This window comes from Callospermophilus lateralis, chromosome 8 (genome assembly GCF_048772815.1).
Source record: "Callospermophilus lateralis isolate mCalLat2 chromosome 8, mCalLat2.hap1, whole genome shotgun sequence".
Lineage (NCBI taxonomy): Eukaryota > Metazoa > Chordata > Mammalia > Rodentia > Sciuridae > Callospermophilus > Callospermophilus lateralis.
The window spans coordinates 111,050,081-111,069,699 of record NC_135312.1 but is presented as its reverse complement, the minus strand read 5'-3'; the positions used below and the strand labels follow the sequence as shown (position 1 = coordinate 111,069,699).

At 35.7% G+C, this 19,619-nt stretch overlaps 1 non-coding gene across 1 annotated transcript; it reads right to left on the bottom strand.

The window, feature by feature from the left end:
* Positions 1-12,086: 12,086 nt before the first annotated feature.
* Positions 12,087-12,191, bottom strand: LOC143406568 (U6 spliceosomal RNA). The gene has a single exon (XR_013092219.1). It is a non-coding gene; the product is annotated as a U6 spliceosomal RNA (small nuclear RNA).
* Between the last annotated feature and the right edge of the window lie 7,428 nt (positions 12,192-19,619).

Genomic DNA, 19,619 nt, shown 5'->3' with positions numbered 1-19,619 from the left:
CTTCAAAAAGATCAGCAAAGTAATCAACCTTTAGGAAGGAGAGGGGGAGAGATCATGAAAAGATGAAAGATGGGTCATTATTGCTGACCTTATAAAAATTAGAAAAAGATTCTAAAATAATAATATGAGCAATCATATGCCACCATTAGATAACCTAGAAAAACTGAACAAATTCCTAGAAAAACACAAATGACTGGAAATTACTTGAGAAGAAGTAGAAAATCTAAATGTAATTACAACTAAAGACACTGACTCAACACCAAAACTTTTCACAAAGAAAATTCAGATCCAGGTGACTTTAAGGTGAACTGTGTCAAGCATTTAAGGAGTATAACATCAATCCTTTACAAATTCTCCCCCAAAATAGAACTCTCAATTCCTAAGGGTTGCTATAACCAACTATGACACATTCAATGGCATAAAACAACAGGAATTTATTTACTAATAGCTCTTGGAGTCAGAAGTCCAAAATCACAATGTCTGTAGTGCCACCTGCCTTCTGAAGGACCGATGGGCATAACAGTTTGGATGTGAAATGTCTCCCAAAAGCTCACATATTGGAGGCTTGATACCCAATGCAATAATGTTTAGAGGAGAGACTTTGGGGAAGTAATTGGATCATGAGGGCTGTGACCTCATCAATGGATTAATCCACTGGTTAGCCATTGATGGGTTCATAACTGAATGGATTACTTGGAGGTGATAGAAGTTTCAGGGTTGGGTCTAGTTGGAGAAGTAGTTCACTGCAGGGGGCCTTTGGAGGGCATATTTTGTATTTTGTCCCTGACTCCCTCCCTTCCCTCTCTCTCTGCTTTCCAGCTGCCATGAAGTGAGCAACTTTACTCTGCCATAGTCTCCTGGCCCTTGTGTTCTGCCTGACCGCAGGCCTACGGCAAAGGGCCGAGAGACTATGGACTGAAATCTCTGAAACCATGAGCCAAAACAGATATTTCCTTCTCCAAGTTGATTTGCTCAGGTTTATTCTCACAGTGTCGGAAAGCTGGCTAGCACAATAGGAAATGCTTTCTGGCCTCTTCTAGCTATTGATGACTCCAGATCTTCCTTGGCTTTTATCAATAGAACTCTCCTCGTGTCTGTCTCTGTCTTTACTAAGTCTTCTTCCCTCTGCCTCTGTGTCTCAAATCTTTCTCTCCTTTCTCTTATAAAAGCACCATTTACATCCACCTAAAGTGTAGGATGATCTAATTTTAAGTCATTAACTTATCTGTGTGATGATCCTGTTTCCAAACAAGGTCATATTCATAGGTGTGAACATGTCTTTGGGGAGGGGCCGCTATTCAACTTATTACAAAGAAGAAATATTTCCCCCAAGTCATTTTTTGAGGATGGTCATACCTTTTGCCCAAACCAGAGAAATACATTATAAGAAAACTAAACTTCAGACCACCAATATCCTTCACAAAAACTAGCAAACTAAATACAACAACATTCTACATATGGGGCGCGGTGTGTGTGTGTGTGTGTGTGTGTGTGTGTGTGCATTATTAAAATAACTAAAAGGGATTTACCCAACAGTGCACAATTGGTTCAAAACAAAAAAGCAATTTTAATATGCTATGTTAATGGAATAAAAATAAAACCTCACATGATCACCTTGGTAGATGCAGAAAAAGCATTTGATGAAAGGAGACATCTTTGTATGATAAAAGCTTTCAACACACTAGAAATACAAGAGAGCTTCCTTAGCCTAATAAAGAATACCTATTTAAAAATCATGGCTACATCTTACTTAACAGTTAAAGACTGAAACTCTTCAAAGATCAGGAACAAGACAAGAGTTCAAATTTTATCACTTTTATTAAGCATTGTACTGGAAGTACTAAGCAGGACAGATAGTCACTAAAAAGAAATAGAAGAATCCACAATGAAAACAGAAAAGTAAAACCATCTCTGTTGCAGGCGACATGATCTTGTATACAGAAAATCCTAAGGAATGCATTAGAAAACTGTTTGAATAATAAACTCATTAAGCAAGATCGAGGTATATATGATCCATATTTTAACAAATTCAACTATATTTCTGTACCCTAGCAATGAATCATCTAACAATGAAATAAAAAATATATTTATAAGATCATTCAAAAGAATAAAATCTGTAGGAATAAATTTAACAAAGAAGTAGAATATTTCTATAACAAATCTTCAAAACATGAATGAAAAAAGTTAAAGCACTCAAATGAATAGACATCTTTTGCTCATGGATTGAAAGATTTAATATTATTCATAGGAATATGCTTTAGCTTTATTTCAGATTCCATATTATACCTATCAGAATCCCAGATGGCTTTTTAGAAAAATAAGAGGATTCATACTTCCTAATTTTAAAACTTACTATAAAGCTGTAGTAGTCAAGATTGCATGGTACTGGGATACAGATAGACATATAGATCAGAAGGATAGAGTTTAGAATTCAGAAATAAATCCTTGCATTTATGAGCCAATTAAATTTGACAATGGTGCCAGGACAACTAGATTCCATAAGACTCACACCAAAGGTAAAAATTAAAATGGACCAAAGGCCTAAATATAAGAGCTAAAACTAAAGAATTCTTAGAAGAAAACATAGGGATAAGTCTGTGGCCCTGAGTTATGCAGTGGTTCCTTAGGTATTATTACATCATAGCAATTCTACTCTTGGCCGTACCCAAGAGAAATCAAAATGTATGTCCACACAGAAACCTATACACCAGTGTTCACAGTAGCATTATTCATAACAGTCAACATCACACATTTACAAGTTGATAAATAGATAAACAAAATGTGGTATATCCATACAATGGAATATTATTCATCAAGAAAGGAATAAAATGTTTTATTCACATAGATGAATCTTGAAAACATAATGCTATGTTAAAGAGAGCAAAAAAAAAGGCCACATGCTGTACATGTCTGTTAATCTGCTTCGTTATGAATTAGACAAGTCTATAGAGACAGAAAGTAATTTAGTGACTGTCAAGGAGAAGGAGGGCAATGTGTGGTGTGGGCATAGGGTTTCTTTGTAGGGAGATGAAAATGTTCTGAAATCAGATGGCCATGATGATCGCACAATTCCATGAACGCACACCAGCACTTTAAAGTGGTGTGTTGTGCAGTATGTGAATTGGATATCAATAAATTGTTATTTAAAACAAAATCAGGCTCTTCTCCTAGAGATTCTGATTCAGGCTTGGGGTGGCCTTGGGATGCAGATGATTTACAAACTATGAGAAGTTTGTGAGGCATTAATTATGCTATTTTACCTCTGAAAAACTACTGTCAAAATGTAAATATAGTGTCTCTGAAGGAAAAGATGATAAATACCTGCTAGCCCATAGACACCAGTTAGATTGTGAAGTTATCATCTATCTGTAGCCTCTGAGCAATTGAAACCCACATATGAGTGTTTTAGTGAAGAAAGAGAGAGAAGTGTATAAAGACAGTGAAAGAAGGCAAAATGATCAGGTTATGAGAGCCTTAACCTACTCAGTGAATTATCAGGGAATGATAGGACTTAACTGAGTGGTAACTGTAGGCAAGTAGGGTGTGGCTGCAGGAGGCCCTTGGGGGTGTGCCTTTGGGGCATATATTCTATCCTTGTTGAACAGAGCCCTCTCTCTGTTTCTTGGTATGATGTCTGGAGCTGTTCCCCTCCACCACACTCTGCCACCATGATGTTCTGCCTCACCTCAAGCCCTGAGGAAAGGAGCCGTCTGTCTGTGGCCTGAGACTTCTGAAACCAAGAGCCCCAAATAAACTTTTCCTATTCTAAAATTGTTCTTGTCAGGTCTTTATTCACAGCAGTGAAAAAGCTGACTAAAACAGATGGCTGTAATAGGGAGGTAGGAAAAGAAGGGTCCTGGGAGGGTTACTTTTCAGGGTAAACAGATTCTGGGAAGACAAAGTACCTGGAGCTCACTATTCTTAAACTAAACCAGATTACATATCTCTCAACCAAGTATCAGGGACAATAAAAATCCTTTACATCTACCCAGTACTTACTTTATAGCAGGCAATGTTCCTCTAACCTTTTCTTTGAGATAACTGGTTTATTCCTTGCAAAAGCTCATGAAATTTATACCGTTATTTTAATATTGCAAAAGAGGAAACTTGCCAAGTCCCCAGTCACAAGATAATCTGTTGCAGAGTCAGAGTTCAAAGTTTGCAGTCCTGCTCCAGGGACTTGAAAGGGTTCTAGGGATCAGTGACAAAGGCAGAGGGTGGAAGGAGAGTTTGCAGGTTTTTACCCTGACTTCTAGAGGCCAGGCCAGTCTAAGTGCTACTTTCTGGGAAATGGGTAACAAAATGCAGCAGTGGAAACAATCATTTGAGTTGAATTTGTGCCATCTTGAATTCAAGTTCCATCTCTGCTACACATCGACTAGGAGAGTCGGGGGCATTTGACATTTTTCAGTCAGAATTTTTCATCTGTATCTTTTGTGCCTTCTGCACAGCCTTGTAATGAGATTTAAACTCAGCGCATCTAAAAAACCTTTCTGAGTTTTATTCTTTTATATCAAGGTAAGGTGATGGAATGCCATCAATGACAACTTTAAACCATAGCAAATGTCCCGGCTTTTAAAGTAAAATGATCTAGGAGGCTCTTAGATTGATAAATAATTTGGCAAAGAAAAGTCTATTTATTCTTCTGGACTTAGCTTTAGATTTGAGAGATGTCCTTTGCAGTTGAGAATTGTAGTCTCTCAGGCTCTCCTATTGGGGAGGAGAAGCAAAGCTCCAGTTTAAGTAGACACTAAAAAATTTCATCTTGAAAATTATTAGATTTTTATGAAAAAGCGAGGGAGGAGGAAAGTTGATTCAGAGGGCACTCAAGCCGCTGGACTTTTACTTCTGCCTCAGGTCAGTGGCTGAGCACATCTTTCAGGAGCCTCCCTGTGGCAGCAGTTGTTGCCTGGTGAACAGGCTCTGACAAATTCACCCATTTTGACAGCTCGCTTAAGATTGAAATGTTGCTCTTCAGGCAGGTGGGGGTCCATCTTTTATGTCTGTGTTTTATACAGTTAAATGGCAAGAGGGAAGAGGAGAAGTGATTTGATTTTGATTTCAACTTTCTCTGATTAGGGGTTGCTGGAGGACTTTTCTGAATGCGCCATTAGGATAGCTGGCAGATGTCTTCTTAACATTTGTACTGGAATTCAGAGAACTTAGGGAAATGTTCAATGGCTTTCTGGTAGCTGAGGGGAATTCATTGCTACTGAATGTGCTAATTTAGCATGTGTTTAGTAGCCTTGTTTTGAAATGGTAGCAAAGAATGCTCTGAGGATCATTTTAAAGGAGAGTTGTTTTGGAATGTCAGGAACAGCAAGATCATAAACTAAAGGTCATAACTGTGACCAGTTGGTCATTAATTTGTTTTTCTACTTCTAGGCAGACCAGATCCTGCATATTTGCAGCAAACCTTCATGTGTATGATTTGGAACAATAACAGATGTGCATGCTTTAATTCCTGCATTCAGAGACCATGATGTAATAAAGAAAAACATGTTGAGCTAGGATCCTAGAACCTAGGGTCTTTCCACCTTTCTACGTGAATGGGCACCTTTAAGCCTGGTACCTCTGTCTTTTTAGCTGATAGAGTAGAAACTGTGGGATAGATTTCTGAGGCCAGTTTTTTTTTTTTTTTTTTTTTTTTTTTGTGTGTGTGTGTATTGGTTTCTATGTTTTCTTTCTTGGTGTAATTTATCAACCAATAGGTGGATGTAATTTAAAATTAAGAAATATTGAAGGGAGCATCTTACCCTTGACTCAAATCATAAATTTTTAAGTGTATGGTTCAAATACCAGTGGATTCTTACATTTGTGGCTAATGAGGACACTTAATGGCATTATTGCTTTGTATTAATCAAACATTTCAGGGTTATCTTACCAAATAAAGAGGATACATGGCCCCTCTTGGAAGTTGTTTTCCTATTTGTGATTTTACTCTAGCACCACTGTTGGTAAGAGTGTGTTCTGTCCTCTAAGTCCCACTTCTTCTCCTCTGATCATCTCCTTCCTAAGTCCCTCCCTGGAGAGAAATGATTATCAATTATATTGAGCAGGGCTGGGAATGTGGCTCAAGTGGTAGCGCGCTCGCCTGGCATGCGTGCGGCCCAGGTTCGATCCTCAGCACCACATACAAACAAAGATGTTGTGTCCGCCAAAAACTAAAAAATAAATATTAAAAAAAAAATTCTGTCTGTCTCTCTCTCTCACCTCTCTCTTTAAAAAAAAAATTATATTGAGCAGAGTTTGGATGCACATTGAATCTTGCTTCGGTAGTTGAGATGGAAGACTTGCTGTGGATCAGTGGTTGGCACCTGTGTGGCCCTCTCTTCACCTGAGTTGTTTTCTACTGATCAGGGTGTTATCCCCTTTCCTGTTTCTTCTGAGTAAATAATGCAGTGTCTGAGAAGATGCACGTAACTTTGGTTTCTGTTGTTTTCATCCTGCAACCTTTGGCCCCACCAGCACACCCACTGCATTTAGAGGATGTAGGAGTACTGTTAAAGCTCAAGTCTAGACACACAGTCCAACTCTATCTTGGATTTCTACAAAAGATCTTTCTTTGATAGAGTCAAATATTGGCTTGCTTATGAATAAACATCTCTTTCCCCGGGTGATGATTCTTCTTTTCCTAGAGTCTTCTCATCTATTCCCAGGAAAGCAGAGGTGAGTACTAGCTCAGGACTTGTAAATTCCTTAGTCTGTTATGATAACATCCTTAGAATAAAATAAAACCTTTTGGAATTCATATCAGCAAGTGTTCCACATATTACTTGACTGGCCTACTACTGCCTGCATTAAAATGGAAATAGCATTGACCTCTCAGTCCTTGATTCTGTCCTGTTCCAAGCTCTGCCTCTGACTCCCTCTGTGACCTTGGACTTTATTTCCTCGTTTGTGAAATAGAGAATTTGAACTAAATCCTTTCATCTAATCTTTAATGTTCTCTGATACTGAAAATTCCCTCTGTGAGTTCAGATTCTACTTTGATAAGAGATGTAGTATTAATTTTAATCTTTCCTTTGAATTTTCTTTGGAATTCCAATCTGTCTTTCTCTCTCTCCTTTTTTCTTCTCTTCATTCCCCCTCCCTTCCTTTCTCTCTCAGATACACACACATTTGAATGTCAGTGAATTAAAGACATTTTTTTTTTCTGAGAATCAAGGAGTGAAATAAAATCCCAGGGTAAAACAAGTCTCACCATATTTAGGAGGCCTTTTATAAAACAACTTCAAGCTGAATCTCCTGGTGCTAGAGGAAGCTGATCAAAGAGCCTCTAATCTGCCTCATTTATAGCCTTTTCACATAACCCGGGTTATCACATTTTTTAAAAAGAATGAGCCATGCTGCACTCTGAAAAGAGCTTAATGTTTCTGTGAATAGCATAATTAAAAAGAAGATTCACACCAATGACTTAATCTGGGCCATTGCTTTATGAAGTTTAGAAAGAAGTTTATTCGGGAAGCCTGGGGAGAGGATAGGAGGATAGTAAAATAAATAAATAAATAAGATGATGATGATGATGATGATGATGATGATGATGATGATGATGATGATTATAAAAAGGGCAGCTCAGCTTTGGAGCCAGAGGAGGTTAGACAATTACAGGGGCAGCTTCTGGGTCTAAGCTGGATGAAATGTGGCTGGATACACAGGTCAAATGGGGAAAAGAAAAATTGAATGGAGAAAAGGGAATTGAAAATGAGATACAGAATAGTTACTATGTCAGAATAAGCGCATTAGGTTTAAGCTCATTACCTGTATAGCTGAGAAGGAGAGTTTGTTGGGATTGTCAGAATCTGTGCAACAATAGAAAAACCAGGGAATTGGAAATGTAGCACCTGCTAGGTGTTGGTCTCTGGTATGAAGTATTTTATCTCTGGGAGTCCTTGCCATTGCCAGCTAAATAATATGAATATCACCTTACAGAAAACTAAATTGTCAACTTGAGAGGTTATTTAAATGCCACAAAGTGTTAAGCAATATAAACATGATTTAACCTTTGGGTGTCTGACCTGAAATAATGATATAAGCACCACTCCACACTTTCTTTACATTGGTGAGATAGCCTTCCTGGGAATGGGCAGTTCTATTAGGCTGAGTTTGAAAGACTGATTCTAGAAGTTCTACCTTTATAACACAACATCTTCATAGAGGCTAAAAATTGTTCTGTTAAGACAACAGGATTCTCCTTCATGCTTAAACCTGGAGTTTTCATAGATTAGAGTTGGTTGTATGGTTTGCATAGATATTCAATATTATCCTTATATTATTGAGCAAATATTCTTTGCTTGTTTGATTTCATTCTACAATCTCTGTGAAGTATCCATTGCTTCATGTAATTTGCTGTATCACAGGGTGGAGGGGGCAGAGGAAGGACAGTGAGAAGGACAGTGAGAAGTGGTGAAGAGCAATCCAACTTTCACCATCATCCTGAAGGAGGTTCTATTTCATGTGCAAATTACTTGGTGTACATTATTCAGGCTTCACTCAATGAATGCAAAAAAATGCTGTCAAATACAAAATAATCATTTCTATTTACACATTTAATTGTCTTCCAAGTCTATTATTATTTGGAGGGTTTTTTTTTTGAGGAATTTGAGAATTAGCAGAATGATGGTTGTTGTTTATTTATTTATTTATTAAGGTTTTCTTTATACTCTTGGGAGACTATTCTGTATGGGTCTTTCATGTTATCCTATGACAGAACAATAACTTCTCTTTTATTCTGAGCTACTTTTTGAGTTTGTAGATCTAAGCCTTGAAAAGGTGTGTCTTTCTCCAAAACAAAGACCAGATATGCTCATTGTCTAGTAAAAAGATAGTTTTCTTTTAGAGCAAAGGATACACAGGCATACTGGCAATTATAGAAGACTAAGTTTCTTCTCCTTTAATAAGAACCACTCTGTGCAGAGGAATCTTTCTTAGCCTTTTCATGTCATCTCTATGGGACTTGCAACAAAAGGAATCAATACAAATATGCTGATGCTCATGCTTCTTACCATACTTTAGTAATAAAGTCCTTTGTTTTTGACCCAGGAGGCTTATATCTTCTTCCTGCATTCATGAACTGCTAATGAATTGAGACAGGCTAACCTGTTGCTGTGCAAACAGGTAGAATTTCAGATGACTAACAGCTCCTGATGAGCTGGTTCCCGTGATGAAGTACTGTCAGAAATAAATAAGAACAATTCTGATATTTTTATCCTTCAGTGCAAGAAGGTAGAACATTACTTGAGAAAATATAGTGATCTATAATTTTTATGATCTTTAAAGAAATATTATTTTCAAAAACAAACAAAAGTTTTAAAGGTTTATGTTGTCTTCTGTGGTGATTATTACATTTAAAATAAGCTAAGTTTTATCTAACATATGGAGACAAATACTAATGCATGGCAAACTGAATTAAACACAAGTCATTTTGCTTAACTCCATTCATACATGGCACCCATGGTCAGTACCTAGCTAAACACTTACAAAATTTCTCAACCTGATTGGGCATGCAAAAATGAAAAATTAGTTTCCAGATAGAAAGGGAAAGAAGGAAAAAAGGTACTCTTAAAGGACTGTGAAAGGCTAGAAAAATACAATTCTAAGGAAGGGTTTCTAGTATAAATGTGATTTTAAAATAGAATAATCAACTTTCCTACAGAACACAAACTTCTCTTAATCATTCTTCTCAGTTGACAATAGGAAGAATAGAGTGAAGGTATAAATAAATCATGTCTATGCATATGGTATACCCGATATACCCACATATTCTTCATACATGCACAACTAGACCTGGCCATGTGGTTGTGACTGACGAACTAGTCTTCAGCCAGCCGGGCTTTCTGCACCTTATGTTAAGGACTACATCTCATCTCCATTTTGCAGAGACTTTGCATTCTATTTGTAAATTTGAACCTCTGCTAGAAACCTGGCTACCTGCACTTAGAAAGTTGTCCTGTTGGGTTTGTCCCAATCATCTATCTGGTGAACCCCCAATTTTTCTCACTTTTCATAGCCCTACTACAGTCTTATATATAGTTTAGAATTCATAGCAAAGGCTTCACTTGATTCAACTTCTATTTGTTATTAATTTTCATTGATTTTTATATTAATAGATTCATTATATTCTTCATTAGTTATTACACTTATGAGTTCTCCATATCCCATGTCTCTAGCTGGGTGCAGTGGTGCATGCCTGTAATCCCAGCAGCTCAGGAGGCTGAGGCAGAGGGATGGTGAGTTCAAAGCCAGCCTCAGCAATTTAGTGAGGCCCTATGAAACTTAGCAAGACCCTGTCTCTAAATAAAGTATAAAAATGGCTGGGGATGTGGCTCAGTGGTTAAGTGCCCCTGGGTTTAATCCCTGATACAGAAAAAAACAACCAACCTCCCCAGACTCATATACCATGAACCCCACTATTACATATAATTTTGCTGCACTGGTAAAACATTTAAAAATAAAAAAAAAACTAAAAAGAAAAAATATATATCACTATATTTGTATGTGTATATAGATCACTATATATGTATATGTATTTTAAATAAGATATATATCTCCCAAGTTATATGCAAATGTGCATAAGCCTCCTTATGCTTTCTTCAAGTAAGTACACACCCCTTCCACAATTCGCCAATATGTTGACTTCTAACACTAGAGGTGAATTTAATGTTTTCTTGAACATGACATAAGGTGGAATCAAATAGTACCTATTCTTTTGCATCTAGCCTCTTTGAATTATAACTGTATTCATGAGATTTAGCCATGTTATGACATATAGTCATTACTAGAGTATACACACATATCACGCCTGCCTTGTCCATTTCACTCTTGTTAGACTGTTGGGTCATATTATTTATATACAAATTTAGGTAACAGTTTTCTGCATATGAAATCAAGATATATAGGCAGCTTTAAGCCAAATATAATTCTTTCCAGAATTTGGATATTGTGAATAATACTGCTATAAATAATTTTAATACTTCTTTAGAGAGAATATATATATATATATATATATATATATATATATATATATATATATATATCACTCTGTTGGATATATAATTAGGGGTAGGACTGCTGGGTATAGTACATAGATATGCTTTGTTTAGTATATACAATGTGTTAGCTTTTTGTTGTTATGATAAAATACCTGAGATAAACAACTTGAAGTTGGAAAGGTTTATTGTGGCTCATAGTTTTAGAGGTTTCAGCCCAAGATGATGAAGCTCTTTTGCTTCCTGCACCCATGGCAAGGCAGACTATCATAACACACAGCATGTGGTAGAGAAAAAGATATGACCTCATGGTGGACAGGAAACAGAGACAGACAGAAAGAAAGGAAGATCTATCAATGTATTAATTCCTTAAAGAGATTAGAGCCCTCACTATCCAATCTCTTTCTCAAAATTTCACTTCTATGCATTGCTGCATTCAGAACCAAGTTTTCAACAGAAGCTTGGTAAGTGTCCATATCCAAACTACAACAATGGAATAAGCAGTTTTCTGAGAATGTTGTATTAATTGGGATCCTATCAATAGTGCTTGAGGGTTCCATCTCCTAGTCTGCACTCTACATTGTCAGTCTTAAACCTTCTTACATATAAGTAGTATCATATTGTGACATTGAATTGCATTTATTTTGCCAATTAAAAATATAAATATAAGGATAAAGAGTAGAGTAGTAGAAGGGGTTCAGGGAGAGAGTGGAAAGGAAGGAAGGGGAAGTATTAGGAAATGAAATGGAGCACATTTTGTTATGTGCATGTATGAATATGTTACAGTGAATGCCACTGCTATGTATAATTATAAAACGGCATAAAAAACACTTTAAAGTTGCATTTATTTGATGGCTAATTATTTCTAGCACTTTTTTTGCATATTGTTAAAAAAATTCTATTTTTTTTCATGGATTTTTAAGAGTGTTTTATAATTCTGAATTTGAATTCTTTGATATTTGTAATACAAATTGTGTTCCCCACTCTATGTTTTGCCTTTTAGTTCTTATAATAATTCTTATCATCTTTTGAGGATATATTCTTGATTTTAATGTGAAAAAATTTGTTAATATGTTTCTACCGTTAGTATTTTTTATGTATATTTTGGAAAGCTTCAAGAATTTGCATGTCATCTTTTCGTAGGGGCATGCTGATCTCTGTGTCATTTTAATTTTAGTACATGAGTTGCAGGAACAAGTACCCCCAACATACCTTTTGTGTGTGTATGTGTGTGTGTGTGTGTGTGTGTGTGAGAGAGAGAGATTGAGAGAGAGAGAGAGAGAGAGAGAGAGAGAGAGAGAGTTTTCTTACTTCAAAGTCAGGAACTTACTCTCACATGTAAGTATGTTACTCCCCAGAAGATCTGTCATTTTAACTTTCACATTTATATTCTACCTGAAAGTTACTTTTCCTATGCAATAAACTCAAGAGGAACTTTTTCCACATATGGAAACCAGTTTATATAAACTTAGCTTTTTGAAATTGTTCTTTCTTTACTGTGTTGCAGTATCACTTGTCATAAGTTATGTCTATAGATGTATAAATGCAGTGGCCTATTTTTCTATCCCTGTCTCAGCAAAACTTGTTATAAACTTTATAAATTATAATATTAAGCAATAAAAATACATCATATTAGTTCTTATGAGTTTTGACTATTTTGGGCCTATTACATTTTCCTATGAATTCTGGAATCAAGTTTGTTAGTTTCCATAAACAAACAAAACAAAACAAACTCCACACTACTAGGCTTTTGATTAGGTTTTATTGAACCTATGAATTCGTTTGGGAAAAACTGATATCTTTGAAATATTGGATTTTATAATCCATGTAAACATTGTATTCCTTCACTTACATATTTAGATCTTCTTTAATGTTTCTAATATAATGTTCTATAACTTAAGTTTGGAAAGTATGTTCATTCTGAAGGATTTATTGCTTGATATTTGGTGTTTGCTGGTCCTATTTTAAGTGACATAATTTTAGAATTGTTTTAAAAAATTCCTATCATACAGATATATCTATCATATATTAATACAATGATGTTCCACAGAAAAACCTAGTGGCTTAAAAATAATTTATGTTCATGGTTGTATCATTCAACTGGAAAAGCTCATCTAGGCTAGATTCAGGTGGGCAGCTCTGCTGCCAACTTCAGGTATAATTATGCTTGGTTCATTATAGCTGGATGAAACATCTGCTCATTCTGAGCCTTAGGGTGAAAATTTGTCAGTTCCTAAAGGAAGTGTTTCATTGTAATGGCAGAAACAAGAGAGGGCAATGCTAACTGGGTAAGTGCTCCTCAAACATTTGTTGCATCATTCCTTAATAATCCATTAGTTAAACTATGACAAATGCTCCAGCCCAAATTTTGGTGTGCAAGTACACTTAATTCACTGTGCAGCCATAAAACGTAGGCAAAGAGAGATCTCATGAGGTGAGATCAGGATGGCGACGCAGAAGCAGACTGTACTTCTCAGGTTTTCTCAGTTCAGAACTAAAACAGCTGGAAAACAGCTACTTAGTAAGGTGGATGACTGAGGAAAAGCACTGAACTTTGTTATTGGGTAGTCAGGGATTTGGAGAGACTCAGAGATTCTGGTTACTGGAATAAAGGGCAAGAAAGTGCTCATCAGAGCCAAACCTGCACCTGTGGTGCCAGGGAAGGATAGGGAAAGGGCTGACAAAAAGGGAAATATAGAGAAGAAAATTTTAAAACTGTTATAGAATCAATTGCTTAAGAGAAAGTCAGTGGAATTAGCTGATCAAGAAGCCACATAGCAGGCTGGTGCTTTAAAAGTGCTCCATTTATCCCAACTTATATGTGAAGAGCTGGCACCATTTTGTTGGAGTCATGCCTAAACTTGTAGCTTGGCTGCATATTCATCTCCCCTGGAGATCACAGCAAATATTACTATGGGGAAAATGCCTTTACAGCAAGACATTTGAATAATATATGCAGTGAGATTCCTGCCAGCTAAAGGCCTCTGGGACCTACTGATTGCCAGCAGCAGGAGTAGAACTGGACCCACTGAGCCATCCACAGACTGAAGACTCTTAGTTGTGCAAATTCCTGCCTGCACTAGAGATGGAACTGTCCACTGGGCAGGAGTCTCACATCATCTTCTCTGTGATATTAGGCAGCCTGCCTGTATACAGACCCACCTCTGAGATTCCAGAGTTGCATAGGGTTGCACCCAAAGAAAGATGGGAAAGGACATTGTGAGTTTCCTTGGGCATGAGGCACAGTTCCTTGTGGACCAAAGACTTCCTGAGGGATATACAAAGCCACAGCTTGACCCAGGAAAGGATGGCTGCCAGCCTGGAGATGCCTGGCACCCCTCCATGCAGCAAAACTCACAGTTTCCCAGACCTGCTGTGTAATCTGCAGAACCACCAAAGCATGCATTGAGGAAAAGCAAGTAGAGAATTGTATGGCTAGGCTCCAGAGTTTGAGCCTAACAGTTTTTACTAAGCAGGATATTAATCTGGAAATGGGGAAAAAATAAATAACATAGAACTGATTAGTTTGGTTGTTCCTTGACACAGAGTCATTCAGATAATATGCTATGAAGGCTTAAACATTGGCCATGATCCAGATACCTGGCAGATTTTAAAACTGGAAGACCCTAAAGGAAGTTTCTTCATCTTAAATATCTGGACTAGGATGAATTTTAGTCATTTTTGAGTTTTCTCTTTATTTTATTGTACTATTTTCTGTGTTGTTTTTTCTTGTCATTATTGGTTTGGTTTTGTGGCTTTTTGTTGTTGTTAATTGGATTTTCTCCCTCACTTTTTTTAAAATTTCTCATTTGTATATCTACCCCATAACTTTTTGCTTTCTTTCTCTTCCTATTCCTTTTTCTATCTTCCCTTCTCCATCTTTGTTCTTAACTCTCTTTTTCAAGCTGTTGCTGTTAGTTGTGTTTTTTCTCCAATTGGAGTTGTGCTAGGGATTATGATGTGTGGATTCTATGATGCTAAGATATACATCTAGCCTGGGTCACATCATAAACAGCAGCTCATTAAATAGTCCTTCACATACAGTGAAAGAAAATTTCATCCCAAATATGCAAACCTCAACATAGAAAGAAGTACAAGTAACAGAAGAAAACAAGGTAACAAGATGCCTCTCAAAGTTCACAACTCCCTAATATCTAAATATGTAGATATCAATGTGAAGGCAATGCCTATGAATTAAAAAAATTTTATGTTATAATGATTAGTGAATTTAAAGAAAGTACAAATATATGAATGAAATTAGGAAGAAAACACAGGATATTGAAAAAGCATTTCAATGAAGAGAGATTCTGAAAAGGAACCAAATACAAATCTTGGAAATAAAAACCTCAATGAAACTCAGTGGAAATTCTCACTAATAGACTAGATTGAGCAGAAGAAAGAACATCAGGGCTTGAAGAACGTGGATGGACTAGAACACTGGGAGAGTAATAAAAGAATAAGAAACTAAGAACAGAATAGACAAGAGCTTTGGGATCAATTTAACAGACCAAATGTACCTCCCATAGGTCTTGAGGAAGGAATGCAGATACAGGCCAATGACATAGTGAACTTGTAGCAGAACTTTTTTTTTCTTGGGAAGGAAATGGACCTTCAGATCTTGAAGCATTTAAAACTCCAAATAGACATGACTAGAAAAGAGCTACTACGTATTATATTATGGTTAAAATGTCCCCAAATTCAGAAATAAAAGAATTTTCAAAGATGTAAGAGAGAAATGCCAAGTCACTTATAAAGGACATCCCATCAGAATACTGAAAGATCTCAGAGTATTGGATTATTGATTTTAGGCCCTGAATGAAACTAATTGCCAACCTAGATTGCTATATCCAGCAAATATATCTTTAAGAATTCAAGGATAAATCAAAAGCTTCCAAGGTAAGCATAAACTAAAGGAATTTATAACCACTAAGTGAGCACTGCAGAAGATACTTAAAGGAATCTTACAAAGAGAAGAGAAAAATAGAAATAACCAAGAGAGTATGGGAAAGAATACCTCTTATTAGAAGAATATATAAGCAAAGGAGAATTAGGAACAAATAAAATATTAGAAATAAAATAATAGGAATTAGTATATACCTCAGAAATAAAAACACAGAGCTGTAGTTACCTGATTCTGGACAAAGTCACCAAAAAGACAACTGGAGAAAAGTCAGCCTCTTTTACACATGATGCTAGGAAAAGTAATTATCTATATGCATAAGAATGAAACTAGGCCCAATCTCTCAATTAAAGAAAATTAAAATGCATCAAAGACCTAAACATAAAAACTAAAACTTTGAAACTAGTAGAAGAAAACACAGGGGAAACACTTCAGGATATAGGCATAAACAATGAAACTACTATAGATCAGAAAACAATAGCCAGAATCGTTAAATGAGACAGGATTGAGTTAAAAAAAAAAATTCTCCAAAACAAAGGAAACAAAGAGAAGGGGAGAATATCTTTGCCTGCTGCTCTTTCAACAGAGGATTAATATGCAGAATATATAAAGAACACAAAAACTTAACAACACCAAAACCAAACAACAAAAATCCCAAATAACCCATTAAATAAATGGTTAAATGAACTGCACAGACATTTCTCAAAAGATGAATTGCAAATGGTCAATAATTATATGAAAAAATGTTCAACATCTTTAGCCATCAAAACTACATGGAAGTTTCATTCATCTAACCCCAGTCAGAATGGCAGTCATCAGGAATACAAATAACAATAGATGCTAGTGAGTACATGTGGGGAAAAGGATATGTATTGGTAGAAATATATTAGTGTCACTATGGGAATCAATTTGGAGGTTCCTTAAAAACTAAAAATAGAACTACCATCTGATATAGTTGTACTACTCCTTGGTATATATTCAAAAGAATTAAAGTTAGCATACTTTAGAGATACCTGCATGCCCATGTTTATCATGGCAATATATGAAATTATTCTACATGCCTGTTGACAGGTGAATGGATAAATAAGACATGGTATACAGCATAGTATTATTCAGCCATAAAACAGAATGGGATTATGTAATTTTCAGGAAAATGGTTGGAACTGGAGATTAATGAACGAAATAAGATTAAATGAAATAAGACTCAGAATGACAAGTGTCACATGTGGAAATTAGAGGAAGGGGGAAAATCATGGATGTAGAAGGGAGAACATTAGTGTAGAGGAAGAAGATCAGATGGAGCGGAGGGCAAGGGGTGGGTAAAGGGAAGTGAGATTTATCGAATTATGTTATATGCATGTATGAATGTGGTACAATGCGACCCACAGGGCTGTATAAAAATAGATATATTTTCCAGGTGCAGTGGTACATGCCTGTAATTCAAGTGATTCTGGAAGCTGTAGAAAGGGGATCACAAGATTGAGGCCAATGTTAACAACTTAGTAGGACTCTGTCTAAAAATGAAAATATATAAAGGACCGGAATGTGGGTCAATGAGAAAGTGCCCACTGGGATCAATCCCCAGGGTCAGAGAAACAAAAGTACTTAAGTTTAATTCAAAGTTCATATGTAGACTTACTTGAATGGAGTCAGTTGATGATTAAGATTCCAATTTGTACAACTGACTTTTTGCTTTGATTTAGTAGTAACTAAAAGCTATAAGTACTATCTATGCCACATCAAATCAAGAAACTGGTAATAAAATTAGAGAATTTGTGTGAAAAAAAAGAATGCAGACAGGGGTGAAGAATGGATTCAATAACCCAATTTACTATAAAAGATGTGCAATTGTTTTTCAAAATTAATCTTATATTCAACAACTTTGATAGATTCATATTAATAATTCTAAGTTTGTGAATAAATATATTTGAGATTTGTTAGTGCACATAATTATGCCATTTGCAAATAATGACAAGTTTATTTCTTCCTTCCCAACTCTTAATCTCTTATACTTTTACTTGGCTATGACCTCATGTACAATGTTGAAAAGAAGTTATGGTAGGTTTTATTGTCTCATTCTTCTTCTTAAGGGAAATCTCACAATATTTAAGTCTAGCTAAGACATGTTTTGGTAGATATTTTTAATCAGATTAAGTAATTCTCCTTTGCTTAGACATTTAAAAAACTCATTCGTGGTGGTTATTGAATTATGCTTGTTGCTTTTTTTTGTATCTCTGGAGATAACCATGCATCATGCAGTTTTCCTCCTTATCTTCCATTGGGGTAACTATATATTGGTTGAATTTTTAATTCACGCCATAACCCTTCCCTAAAATAAACAAATATGGCCATATAATAGTCTTTTTCATGTAATATTGGATTAAGCTTTCCAATATTTGTTCAGGAATTTTGCCTCTAAGAGCATAAGAAGTTTTTTTTTTTTTTCCATTTTATGCCAAGTCATGTTTTTCCTGCTTGGCATTTTTATCTTTTGCTGAATTTATAGCTTAATTCCTTTTAACAGTTTAAAAATATTTTGAGTTATCAGCTCTTAAGTTATTGGTGTTGTGGATTCTTGTTTCTCTGCTTCTGGAACTTCAGTAACAAGTTAGATCCTATCATCCCCCTTTCTCCCTCATACTCTTTTATGACATTTCCATCTGTGTAATTCTCTATTCTCTAATCTACATTTTAGTCACTTATATTCTAATTTATTAATTTTCTCTTCAACTATAACTAATATGTGTTAATAACATATCAATTACAATAACTTTGTTATTATGTTTTTTTCATAGTCACCAATTCTCTAGTCAATTTCCTGTCTTTCCTCTAATTTATTGAGGTTCTTTAAGCACATTTGCTTTAGTGAATGTGTGTCTAATTATCTCTTGTGGATGAGTTTCTTTTTTCTCTTGTTTTTTATACATTTATTTTTGTTTGGTTTAATTGTTTGGTCTCATGCTAATTCGCATAATTTCTAATTAAACTTCGCAAAATTATAGATATTATCTGATAATTTAATAACAATCGTTTAAAAAAATTTTAATTTGTTCTAATTAGTGATACATGACAGTAGAATACATTTATACACTTTGATATGTCATAAATAGATGGGATATAATTTCATATTTTTCTGAGTGTACATGTTGTAGAATCATATTGGTCATTCATTCACATATATACATAAAGTAATAGAGCCTGTTTTGTACTACTATCCTTCCTATCCCCACATCCCCTTACCACTCCTCCCTTCTTTTCCCTCTACCTAATCTAATGCTATTCTTCTCTAGTGCCCCCTGCCTTATTGTGAGTGGGCATCTGCATATTAGAGAAAGCATTCAGGCCTTTAGTTTTTTGGAATTGGCTTATTTTGCTAGCATGATATTGTCCAACTCCATCCATTTATTGGCAAATGCCATAATTTCATTCTTCTTTAAAATTGAGCAATATTTCATTGGAAAAATATATATATATATCATCTCACATTTTCTTTATTCATTCATCCATTGAAAGACACCTAGGTTGGTTCCATAGTTTAGCTATTGTGAATTGCGCTGCTATAAACATTGACATGGCTGCATTATGGTAGTATACTGATTTTAAGTCCTTTGGGTGTAAACCAAGGAGTGGATAAGCTGGGTCAAATGGTGGTTCCATTCCCAATTTTCCAAGGAATCTCCATACAACTTTCCAGATTGGTTGCATGAATTTGCAGTCCCACCAGCAATGTA